Below are 13879 nucleotides of genomic sequence, written 5' to 3'. Positions count from 1 at the left end.
GTTTCTTATTATCAGTGCGCTTCCATCCAACGGTCAATGAATTGGGAACTTGTTCAGGACCAGGGAGGTGTTGCCACTGGGCATATTACTCCTCAGGGCACTCATCCGGCAAGTTTTAATTAATTTGTGGCCTTGAAACCAGGCTTATTCAAGAAGGAACATCCCGTCGGCGAACCTGCTAAGCTGGCGGAGGTCTTCATTAGAAAATTTATCTCTGTCAAAGGAGAGTTCCCTGCTTAAGATTTTAGGGCTCCAACGTGGGTACATTCGAGTGAGACAGACTGGTGGGCCCGGATGATAAATTTTGTCTTGGAGGAGCTGGAAGAACCTTTGAGGATTTCAGAGCTGAGGACTCCAATAATGGCCACGCGATATGGGATTTCTCCAAATTACATCGGGCTTTTTGCTATGCTAGAATTTTATAATCCTCATACCGGTACCTTTTTCACTCCTGCTGGTGAATTAGGCTTCGCTCTTGTAGGCGTCAAAAAATGCTAATAGATATCCCAAACATAGAGAAAATCAATCAAAGGGATCTCATATTTTCGTTTGATTCGTCCGGACTTTGATTTGATAGCCCGGGTCTTTATTTGGCAGTATTTCCGCCTCGGTGTTTGAGTACAAATCTATTTTGTCGTTGGACGACTCGTTGACTTTCCGAACTGTTGGATTGGTTCCACAGGCGAACATATGCCGTTGTTTGTGTGCTTTATCGCCTCGTCGCTCGAACATCCGTTGATTTGTCGAACCATCATGCTGAACCATGCTAAGGGACCTATAGGTAATTTTACACGCCTACATCGAGATAGCAAACACTGTCTCGCCCAGTGAGACAGTAAACACTGTCTCGCCAGTCTAACTTCATCGTTTGTTGAGTTTTTTCAGTTATGAACTCCAGAGGCTATAAATACCCCCCCTAGGGTCATTTCTGACGAAGATCGAGCATATTTTCGAGCATTCCAGAGCAGAGAGAGCAGATTTGAGTTTTCATACAACGCCTTGAAATTAAGCTTTGACTTGATTTTAAGAAGAACGACTATCTTACTTCGATAAGATATCGTTTCAATTTCTCACTTCGATAAACGAAGTCAGAATCAGTAAACCCCCTCTTCACGATCTGTGATTCGACGGTCCACGAACCAAAGCGTTCCCGGCACAGGCAAAGTCCCACGAAAACAAAGATCGATAGATGATTTTTGTGTTTGTTTCTCAAAAGTTGTAATTTTTGTTTTGTTGTGTAAAAGAGGTCTTATAAAAAGACTATTTCTTTGAATTTATTATAATCGCTTGAAGATATAATGAATTCCTCAACAGAACCGACTTTTGACTCAAACAGTCCCATTTGGGTATGATCTCCGGCAATGAAGCCTTGATGGTTCGGTCATTCATTGGCACCCTTCGCGGGCCTGCTTTCGATTGGTACCGCCGTCTCAAGCCCGAAAGCATCAATAGCTTGGAGGACCTGGAGAGCATGTTCCTCGCTCATTTCTTCTATGATGACGCCGAAGTGTCGATCAGGACACTCTTCGATGAGAAACAAAAAGACGGAGAGTCGATGGATATCTTCATCAAACGCTTCCGCAATCAGGCAATGAACTGCAAGGATCCTGTCACGGAGGAATTCGTCTTGCAAACATGTCATAACAACTTGTCCATTAACATCTTGGACGTTATGAGAGTAGAGCCGCTCAATACCTGGAAAGAGTTGAAGGTGCGCGGAGAGCAGGCCGAACGCTTTCTCAGAAGGAGGAAGGTAGTGTTGACAGAATGCGGATGCTCTAAGAATAATTCAACAAGAGTCTCCGTATTTCAAAGATTGTCCAATGAAGCGTCAAAACCCAAATCAAGACGTTTCAACAAAACGAAATCTGTAATCCGACAAGATGAGCTTCCTGAGGTCACTATCAACATGACCAATAAAGGAAAGCAAAAGTCAGTTAACTACGACCCTGATTTCTCTCCGGGAGGGAGAGTTGAGCGGGGTCTTTCTCAAAGGATGGCGCGGTTACAAAGAAGAGCCAACTTACGTCGAGATTACAGGAGAATGCACGAGGGTTTATCTTCAGATGAAGAATTGTCGGATACTTGTTCCGCTATTACATCGGACGATACTGCATCCAGTGTTGGATGAGTCAGGGAATCGTTCGCAATCACGCCGGATCAACTGGCTCACATGCTGCAGGAAGTGTTGGCTAAACAACGCGAAGAAATTAGAGCTGAGTTCAAAACCGAAATGGAGTTAACTATGCAGCAGATGCGAGACTTGCAGGTTCAGCAACACCAACCGGAGTCGAGCCAGAAGGCGGAATCCAGCCGGCGTAATGAAGAGGACGAGACTATCTTTGATGATCCTCCTCCAGATAAAGACAACTCCGGAAGCGGTCCGACCAAGTCATCCACTCAACCTCCACAGATCTACTTGAAGAAAAGCGAGGAAGAGGACAAGAAGATGCACGATCTTGAGAGCAAAGTCAACGCTCTGATGACGGCTCAGGAAGTGAAGAAAACGGGCATTCCATACCCGTACCCGAGGGAGTGGGACCTGATTCCTTATCCCCAGAAATTTAATTTGATTAACTTTACTCCTTTTGATGGCAGGGGTTCACCCACTCAGCACTTGATCTATTTCAAGTTGCATCTCGGCGCAATATCCGGGAACAAAGCCCTGATGGTCCGGTCATTCGTAGGAACCCTTCGCGGGCCTGCCTTCGATTGGTACCGACGCCTTAAGCCCGGGAGTATCACTAGCTGGGAGGATATGGAAGAACTATTTCTCACCAATTTCTTCGACGATGACACAGAGGTCTCGATTGGCACGTTATTGGATGAAAAGCAGAAGGATGGGGAATCGGTTGACGTCTTTGTCAAACGATTCCGGGACAAAGCGGTGAACTACAGAGATCCACTCACAGAAGAGTTTATCCTACAGACATGTCACAATAACTTGTCATTGGATGTGTTAGAGGTCATGGGGGTTGTCCCCTCTAAAACTTGGAAGGAGTTAAAAGTGAGGGGTGAACAGGCTGAACGCTTTCTCAAGAGAAAGAATCTGGAGAGAGGTCTGCCACCAGCTAATAATCAAAAACAGAATTTTAATCCTCGAGGCAGAGGAAGAGAGTCCACGGCAGCTGTGGATGCACATCAAACGTCGCAACAACCGCCACAACAACAACCGCAGCAGTCATCCTTCCAGCTGGCGCCAAATCAGAATCAGCAGCCCCCGAGGCAGCCCAAGACTTCTGAGCCTAGATTTCCGAAGGAATACTCATTCAAGGATGATGAAGTTCCGGTCATCTTCAAGTACTTATTAGAGAACAACAAGATCAAGCTTCCACCGGTCACAAACCAAGAAGAAGCCACGAAGATTAATGACCCGAAATACTGTGCATATCACAGAAGGGTTCACCATCCAACTAAGGCGTGTTATGTCTTGAAAGACAAGATACAAACATTAATTGATGTTGGTATTGTGACGCTGAAGCCGAAAGAGAAGAAAGTAGGCGCAAACGCAGTCTCTATTAGCTTCGGATCGGTTCCTTTGTCCTGGTTTTAAGCCGAGCCAGTATCAAAGGTAAAAATACAGACCATCAACGATGATCCTCATGGACAGCGCCAGAAGGGGCTTGTATCTCACACAACCCCCAACGGCGAAATCCTTTGGGTTCATCCGGATTTGCTTGAAGATGAACAGTGGACGACATCCACATCAAAGAAGAAGTCAAAAGGCAAGGGAAAAGAGAAGTCCTGTTATGGAGCCTCAGCGATTCCTGAGAAGAATGATGAGGAGATCCCAGCTTTACTACTTTCCGAAGGAGAACAAGAAGTTTTCGCTACAAGAAGTGGGAATGAGTATCATTATAAATATCCGGAGACTTCTAACCCAAATGCTACAACTCTGAAAGAGCTGGGGATAGTTACAACTCCTCCAGTAGCTGCTGAAAAGCCGCAACAACCGGCTAAGCAAAAAGAGAAAGAACCCCAACATAAAGAGGTTCAAATTCCGAAGCAGTCTCGTTTCAGCCGACCGATTGGACGAGATAAACCGGAAAGTTCGAACGCACCATATCGTTTCGACGTTATGGCTCAGCTGGCTAATATCCCGGCAAGAATCACACTATACGAGTTGTTGTGCCTTTCGAAAGAAACCAGAGAAGCTTTACAAGAAGTTTTAGCTGATTCTGAGGTATTCCTCACTCAGATCAAACCAACTCCTGAAAAGCCAGAGTCATCAGTACAGCATTGCAATCTGGCAGCCACCAAATTTCCTTGCATCGCTTTCACTAAAGAAGATATGCAAGTCAGAAATTCGAAGAATGATAGGCCTCTATATTTCACCGGATATATTGGCTCTAGCGTTGTCAACCGGATCCAAGTCGATCCGGGTTCCGCTGTTAGCATCATGCCACTGCGGTTGATGTACCATCTCGGAATCCCTGCCAGCAAGTTAGCCTCCACAGGAACGGTTATCTATGGGTTCAATACTAGCGGGTCAAGACCATTGGGAAAAATCCGGGTGAAGTGTCAACTCGGAGATCTTAAGTCTGAAGTCACCTGCTATGTGATCGATGCGGAGACTTCCTATAACTTACTGTTGGGTCGTCCATGGATCCACGGTAATCTTATAGTTCCCTCTACCCTCCATCAGTGTTTGAAATATGTCGACACTAATGAGGAGGTCAAGACGGTGGTCGCGGATAAGCAACCATTCAAGGGGTTAGAAAATTACTTTACTGACTCCCTTCTTTATGGTGCTGAGTCCGATACTGAACCATCGGCCCATGGCACGGACAGCGGAGAAGAAGCTGATACCGAAGCCGGGCTCGATTATAGTGAAGGTCTTGTACTAAATGACATTGAACCTCTTGTAATCGATCTTGACGGTGATGAATCGTCGGACGAAAGTTGTAACTGGCAACTTGCCGATGAAATAATAAAGGATGATTTAGAGTATTCGCCTTGTCTTGATAATGTAATGCAGGAATTGTATGACGATCCTAGTCTACACATGCCACTTCGCTCGTCTTGCACGACGATAAAATATCTTCAAAATCCAGTCGGAACAACGGTGATTCTACCCGCAAAGACAGGGGGTGAAAAAGAAATAATCTTTAGAAAAGGGGATCCATCCCTAATTCCTGATCTTTTCTTGGACACCAGTTCGGATGAAGAAAAACCCGGGCGACATTTCTCTCGGTACAGTTCGCAAGCGAATGATTATATGACGAACCGGGGTTATGACCTCTCACTCGGTGAAGGTCTTTATTTTGGTCAAGGTATTAGGGTTCCACCCCGTCCTGCCTATGTACCAAAAGGAAAACCAGATAATTATTACAGTCGTAATAGGGGTCTGGGTTATGCTTCATCATCCGATGACGATTATGGCCAATAGATCATTAACCAATTAATAGATAGGAGCGGACATTCATCCGATACTTCAAATTGGGATTCTGATGTTAGCATTGGAGAAAAGTTCAAAAGTCTCATGTCAAACATGGCAACAATTGATCCTGCTACAACAGAAGAAGACGATCAGTTGCCCACTTGGGAAGATCCTTAGATACACTACATGAATATCCAATACGGTGATCGATTTGAGCAAAGAGAACCTCCTACCAAAGATAAAGTAGTCCAAGTTAATATGGGTGACGAAATTAATCCGAAACCTATATTTATTAGTGGTAATCTTCCACCGGATGAGAAAGAGGAACTAATCACCCTCATTCGAGAATATATCGACGTATTCGCTTGGAGTTACGAAGATATGCCGGGACTCGACCCAGACGTAGCAATGCATAGCCTTAATATAAAATCGGATGCTAAACCTGTCAAACAACAACAAAGACGGTTTCGTCCGCAAATTATGGAGGCGATAGAAGCTGAAGTCAAGAAGCTAATTGATTCGGGATTTGTCAGAGAAGAACAACATCCTGAATGGTTGGCCAATATCGTTCCAGTCCTCAAAAAGAACGAAAAAATCAGAATCTGCATTAACTTCAGAGATCTGAATACGGCCTGTCCCAAAGATGACTTTCCTCTACCAATTACGGACGTCATTATCGACAACACATGCGGGTTTGAGAGAATGTCGTTCATGGATGGATTTTCTGGGTATAATCAAATCAAGATGCATCCAGATGATGAAAAGCATACAGCGTTCAGAACGCCCCTTGGCGTCTTTTGTTATACCGTTATGCCTTTTGGTTTGAAGAATGCCGGTGCTACATATCAACGAGCAATGACAAAGATCTTTCAAGAGCACCTCCGGAAGACCGTCGAATGCTACGTTGATGACCTGGTCGTTAAGAGTCATGATAAAAACGACCACATTAATGATCTGAAGACGATGTTCGAGCTTATGAGAACTCATCAACTGAAAATGAACCCGACTAAATCCTTCCTTGGAATGTCGAGCGGTAAATTTCTTGGGTTCGTCGTCACCACAAAAGGTATTCATATTGATCCTGATAAGGTGAAGGCAATACATGAGCTACAACCACCGAGGAATCTTAAAGAACTCAGGGGGTTGCAAGGTCGATTGGCATATATCCGTCGGTTTATATCGAATCTCTCCGGAAAATGTCAACCGTTCTCTAAACTCACAAAGAAAGGTGTGTCGTTCGTTTGGGATGAAGCATGCCAAAAGGCATTCGAAGATATTAAGAAATATCTGGCGAATCCACCTATTCTTGTTGCACCGAAATCGGGCAGACCGTTTTTGATTTATGTCAAAGCGACGAGCCATTCGTTAAGTGCATTACTTGCACACGAGCAAGCTGTGTATTATCTGAGTCGTACATTGGTAGGAGCTGAGTCTCGTTATCCGATGATTGAGAAGGAATGCCTCGCTTTGGTATTCGCGATTCAGAAAATGCGACATTATTTAGTCGGACAGACGATTTATGTCATTTCCAACATAAATCCCGTCCGAGTGTTCATGACCCAACCGGCTTCCATGAATTGGCGTTTGGCCAGATGGGCTTTACTCTTATCGCAATATGACTTGTACTTCAAACAGCAGAAATCTGTTAAAGGACGAGCTATTTGCGACCTTCTGGCAGAAAACCCTACGAAGGATGTAGTCGAATTGTACGACGATCTGCCAGATGAAACTCACGAAGTTAATACCACCTCACATCAACAAGTGTGGCAATTGTACTTCGATGGAGCTTCCCGATCAACCAACGTGGCAAGTGCACCCGGATGTTCTAAAATCTCCTCAGGAGTGGGGGTCGTTTTAGTTTCCCCGGAAAAACACGTCTTGCCTAGAGCATATTCACTGACCGAACCATGCTCTAATAACGTAGCCGAATACAATGCATTAATAATCGGACTTAATTTCGCTAAAGAGCTGGGGGTCGAATACCTTGAGGCTTTTGGAGATTCTCAACTGGTGGTTAATCATATACGAGGAGAGTATGAAGTCAGAAATCGAGACCTGATTCCATACCACCAGGTGGCCATCGAGATAGCAAGCTCGTTTGAAGAATTTTTCATCGAGTACGTTCCACGTCTCCAAAACACATACGCAGACGCGTTGGCAGCATTGTCAGTGTCCTTGGCTCAACCTCCCAAAACAGAGCAATTGATTATAGTGAGGACTCACCAGCTTATTGTTCCAATCTACGATTCGAACGCTAAAGAAGTATACTCAACTGGAGTTGAACCCGAAGTTCGAGATTGGCGCTTTCCCATTATCGACTATGTCTTACATGGTATATTACCTGAAGATGTAAGAGAAAGGGAATCGATTCGGCGAAGAGCACCGAGATTTTATTACAATGCCACATCGCAAACGTTGCATCGACGAGCTTATGATGGTCTTTTACTTCGTTGTCTATCCAGCAAAGAAGCGGAACAAGCACTCAAAGAGGCACATAATGGGATATGCGGTGCACATCAACCCGGTCCTAAACTCTGTGATCGACTTAGGAGAATCGGGTATTATTGGCCAACTATGGTAAAAGACGCAGTCGACTACGCACGACAATGTGAAGCGTGTCAATTGCATGCAAATTATATGCACATACCCCCTGAGTATCTGCATCCTTCGGCGACATCGTGGCCATTCGAGACATGGGGAATGGACATTGTAGGTCCTATTTTTCCACCTTCGGTTAAAGGAGATCGTTTTATTCTAGCAATCACCGATTACTTCTCGAAATGGGCAGAAGCAGTTCCACTTCGAGAGTTGAAAACGAGTGATGTGATCAAATTTATCAAACACCATATCATATATCGATACGGTGTTCCCAGGCGAATAGTGCATGACAACGGTCCTCAATTCGTGAGCAACGCGTTTATCAAATTCTGTGGTAAATTCGGGATTAAGGACGTTTCATCGACTGCTTATAATCCTACAGCTAACGGATTGGCCGAAGCTTTTAACAAGACTATCATCAAAATTCTGGCAAAATTGGTGAAAACCAATAAACGAGATTGGGATGACAAACTCGGCGAAGCTCTCTGGGCTTATCGGACAACCGTCCGCACGCCTACCGGAGCCACCCCGTATGCTTTAACATATGTATGTGAAGCCGTCCTCCCCTTGGAAATACAAATTCCTTCCCTCCGCATCGCTCTCATAACGGGAATGACGACGGAAGAACATCATCAGAAACGTCTTGAGGAATTGGAGATGTTAGATGAGAAACGCTTGGAAGCTCAACAACAAATCGAGTTTTATCAAGCTAGAATTTCTCGGGCTTTCGATAAAAAAGTCCGACGACGAAGCTTTAAAGAAGGAGATCTAGTCCTCGCTGTTCGAAGACCTATGATTCTCACTTCCAAAAAGAAAGGAAAGTTTGAACCTAAATGGGAAGGACCGTTCGTGATAGAAACAGTCTATTCAAACGGTGCATATCGCCTAATGGGAAGGACCGTTCGTGATAGAAACAGTCTATTCAAACGGTGCATATCGCCTGGTTACTCAGGATGGCAACAAATTAATGTTGCCAATAAATGGGAAGTTCCTGAAAAAGTATTATCCATAATACGTTCAGGATAACCTATGTAAAACGGGAAGTTCCTAGAGAATCCTGTATAGGATATTTCAGGATAACCCGACGTCAGTTGTTTATTCTAAATGAAAAAACTGATCATGTGAATAATTTATTCTTAATTGTTAAGATCCTTATACTACTTTTGTTGAGATGAGATTTAATGACAGTTAATCTTTCCTCAGCAAAACCTTGTAATATAATCATGGAAGATGAGATTTGATGATTTGTAATCTCACGCTCATTGCCTTATAAAGGGTGTGACGATTTGGCCACATTGCGCATTTATAAGATAGGGTATATCGACAATATATCCCTGCCTTATAAAGCACGATGCAGCGTCAAAACGCCCCCTTTATTATGAGATGTGGTTTTGACCAAGCAAAACTCATCTTTAAAGCGTCGATCCTTACCAAGGAGAATCAAGGCTTTTTCCGGTTGCCTCACCAAGGAGAACAACGGGGAGTAAAAGGGACCAATTTGCAAATATCCAGAAAAAAGAGGACTAATTTGTAAAATTGCAAATATGCCAAAAAAAAAGTAGCTCACCAGCATAGGATGGAGGCGCGTCATCAGCCAGCACAGTGGAGGATTGACCTCTCGCAATACGAGACATAATGATCTACAAAATAAATCAAAAGGCATTTTTATCCCCTAAAAGATAAGCTCGAGGCGCCAAATTATCACCCGTGATCCCACAAATTCATAAATTGAATAAAGCATAAAAAATGCTAAAATTATGGAGGATATACCTGAAGGAAGGCTCGAGGATCCGACAAAAACTAGATCTTGAAAGATGCTCGAACCACGCGCTCGAGGGGCTTGAAGGAAACTCTAAATATGGAAGTTTGGAGGGATTTTTCAGTCAAAGATCAAAAGAAGTACTAGATCTAAAACAAATATCGAGTTTTAAGAGAGATCGGATGCTCGAGGGAAGAGAAATCAAGAAAATAGGACAAGGGGGGGGGGCGGCCCTAGGTGAGAAGAAAAGAAAAAGAAAAAGACCCCTTTTTATAGGAGGAAAAGAAAAAGAAAAAGCCCCCTTTTTATAGGGTGAACCGGGTTGAACCAAACCGAACCGGACCGGACCGGACCCAGTTGAAACCAAAATCCAAATTGAAGCCGAACCGAGCATCGAAACGACTTCAAATCGAGCGACGATTCAGCCCATCATTTACTCACTCTTCTCCCACATGTTCGGAAGAGTCGGAGGATTTTTTGAACCGATTTACTGCCTTTTTTGGCTCATTTTAAGCCGGTTCAGCGCATTTGGGCGCAGAAAATACTCCACGACTTCAAATCGAGCGACGATTCAGCCCATCATTTACTCACTCTTCTCCCACATGTTCGGAAGAGTCGGAGGATTTTTTGAGCCAATTTCAAACAAGAGATTGAGAAATGGAATATACAATTCTTTTTCTCTCCGATTTTGGGTTCGTTGTCCTATATAGGAAATGCAACCTATTCACACTTTGAAATCCATGTTGTTCACACATGGGGGATGTTATCTCTATCCCTTATTAGAGATAAGCCTACATCTAACACATGTAGCCTACATATTCAACAGTGTAGTTCAAAGTCTAAAAGAGTTTAATTCTTTTAGCGCAACGTTATATGTGAAACGGACTTAGATAATTCACATACTAGCCCGATTCAAACGGTAATCGGTAAAGGTATATCAAATCCGTTGATGGCTGAGGATTTGCCAAAAATCCTATAAGTATTATGGTTATTTATTCTAAACAAGAATGAGTAATCATAATAAAACCTCAATGAGCAAAAAGATTCAATATAATGAGCAAAAAGGTTCATTATGTTGACCAAGAATTTTCAAACAAAGCTACAAAAATATATGTCCTCCAATTACAAAAGTTTATACTGACTAATCTGATTTTCAAGTTTTGACAGCTCTAACGCACGAGCCTGTTCAAGCTCAGCGGCCAATTTGATTTTAAAGGCTTCTTTGTCAACGTTGTGAAGCGCGGCGACCTCTTGTTCCTTTGCAGCAATCATTTGATCTTGAAGGTTCAGTTGCTGTAATAAGTTGCCTTCAGTGTGAATTTCCCGCTTCAACTCGGACTCCAAGACATCATGAGCATCCTTGGCCATTGCAAGTTCCTCCTCTAAGCGAGCTATTTCTGCTCGACTCGATTCTAAATCCCGACGTAGGTTAACCTGGGCTTGTATTCTCTTGCCAACATTCATCCTAAGTTGATCGCTGTGGGCTCTTAGCTGTTGGAGCTCGAGATTAGCTGATGTTTGGGAATCACGCAACGCTTGTAGCTTGGAGTCCATGCGAGAAGCAATGTAGGAAGGTACGCTTTCAGTGCGAAGACCCCTCAGAAGGTCAACATGTTGCTTCAAGTCAACCATATAGGCGTTGATCGAATCGGCTAAATCATTATACCCTTCATCTCGGATCCCTGAAATATAGCGTTCAAGAGGTTTCTTAAAACTCTCAAATCGCGATCCTTTGGAGAGAATACGATCAACCATAGAATTCAAAAAGGAGATGAAGCCGTCGAGATCAGAGCAAATGCCGGCTTTATCCGGATCCTCGTCTGCTAACAAGGCTTGGATGCGATCTGATAATGATGAGGAAGAAGCTGCGATGAGGGCAAATAAGTCAGTACAAGACATATATATGCATACAAGACAATAAACTAAAGCATACCAAGTTCGACGGAAGAACTTTCAGCATGACTTGTTTCGCCCAAGGATAGTAATTTGGATTCCTGAACAGTCAAGATTGGTTCAGGGATGGTAGCGACGTACCAACGCCTTCAGTTGGTCTCGCTTTTGTTGCGACCGGACTGATCTGGGGGGTGACGGTAACTTCTATCATCATCGGATCCATAGGAGTAGCAGGCTGGAATTCAGGAATAGATGATTGGAGATTAACTTCGGTTCCTGCCCACGGCACAAGTTCACTACCGACCGGACTGATCTGGGGGGTGACGGTAACTTCTATCATCATCGGATCCATAGGAGTAGCAGGCTGGAATTCGGGAATAGATGATTGGAGATTAACTTCGGTTCCTGCCCACGGCACAAGTTCACTACCCTCCAGTCGATCAGACGTACCAATGATTATAGTAGTATCAGTTCCAGCAACTGGTCCTATAATTCGAACGCTTATATAATTAATCAAGTCAAAATATATATGTATATACATACGGAGTTAACAGGGCCAAAGTCTTACTCTCAGAGGGACCTGCTTCGAGAGAACCAATTCCAATATCTGAGCCGATAGCTGGACCAGAAGCTTTATCTAACAAAGAATCCAGGATTTGCTTATGGTCGTCCTCTGAGATATTAAAGTCGAAATTATTAAAATCATCGACTTTGGTGGCATGGGTAGCTTCTCCTTCAATAGGCTCATGCATCGGGACGTCTACAAAAAGTGTTGAATCGTAAATGACACGTAAATTTAGACGAAATTGCCCAAGACAAAGATCGATTTTACCTTCGTTGGTTGGGGCGGATTCGAGAGCTTCACTATTTGTACCTGCTTCTTTTAATTTGACTAAAAGGAGAGAAAGTGCACAGGTCATTAGAGGAGGCACACGGTCCGACTCATTCATTTCTCGGATTTCTCTTCCGAGAGGAGAAAGATCAGTACCTGCGTCCGTAGCGGATGGATCAACGTCAGGAGTTGGGGAAACATCAGCTGGTCCTTCTTCTAGAGCATCTTGCATTCGCTGGACGAAGCTGGTCTCCTCAGTCTCCATACCTCCAGGAGAAGCAGCTCCAACTCGATATTCTCCCTCTTCTTGACTCTCTACAGAAATTGGAAATGGAATGAGTTCAAGCATTAAAAAAATGTGAAAGTGACAAAAACAAATAAATACCTTGTTCATCAGAAGAAGCACTACGACCGGATGTCTCTTCTACAGCAGGAAGATGAACGCGCGGTTTAGAGGCAGCTTTCTTTTGTTTCTTCAGAGGACGTGCATCAGAACCTTCATGACGATGTTTGGTGCGTAACTCAGCTCGGGGAGAAACTTGAGTTTGAGCTTGAGTAGAAGTTCGAGATATTTGCCGACGAATGAGAGGCACCATATCCTCTTCATCCTCTTCGTCGCAACTAAGAACTTCTACCGTCATCCGGTTAGGATGTTCCATGACGACTCTTTCCTTACGTTTTTTTGGAGCAGCTTGTGGTTGGGTCGGAGCGACAGAAGGCCTTACAAGTCCTCTATCAAAGAATGAATCGGGAAGGCCAGATACTTCCTCAGAACTTGATTCATTCTCACCTTCCCCTTCTGAAGTTTCGGTTGCTTCACTATCAAACTCCTCTTCACTATCAGCTGGGAGAGCCGGTTCCTTTCCTTTCCTTGATGATTCAGCAGCCTCTTTTCCTCGAGGCGACATCACAGCTTCACGGGTCGGTTCTGTTGCTTGCCGGGGAGCTATTTCTTCCTCCGAGTCTGATATCCTTCTACGCCGAGTGGCAATATTGGTGGCTATCAGCCATTTGCAGAAGAGAAAGGTCATCCTTAGGGGCGGCGCCTCTAAAGGAAGATCGAATTCGACATTTGTGCAGCCAGCAATGCTCCAGAACCAAGCCCTCGCACCATCGATAAGTCCACCTCGAAAGCTAAGGTGGCGGTTTGGATTGCCGACATATATCTGATCATACCCGAATTGACGGGCGAATCGACATGGGAGATAGGGTTCAATGTGGCAAACATCCCTTACTCTGAAGAACAGATATCCAGGTCGAATATTCATCAACCATCTGAAGCACCCGACATCCAAGATAGTGCGATTCTGCCTTGGGTCTTCAGCATCTACTAAAGTAGTATTGTAGGTACCGGAGAACTGAGGGAAGCAGGGGAAGAATTCCCAACACTTGTGAATTTTAAACTGCCTCGTTATGT

The sequence above is a fragment of the Asparagus officinalis genome, chromosome 8 (genome assembly GCF_001876935.1).
Source record: "Asparagus officinalis chromosome 8, Aspof.V1, whole genome shotgun sequence".
Classification (NCBI taxonomy): domain Eukaryota; kingdom Viridiplantae; phylum Streptophyta; class Magnoliopsida; order Asparagales; family Asparagaceae; genus Asparagus; species Asparagus officinalis.
The sequence above is the reverse complement of the archived record's forward strand: the minus strand, read 5'-3'. Positions refer to the sequence as shown.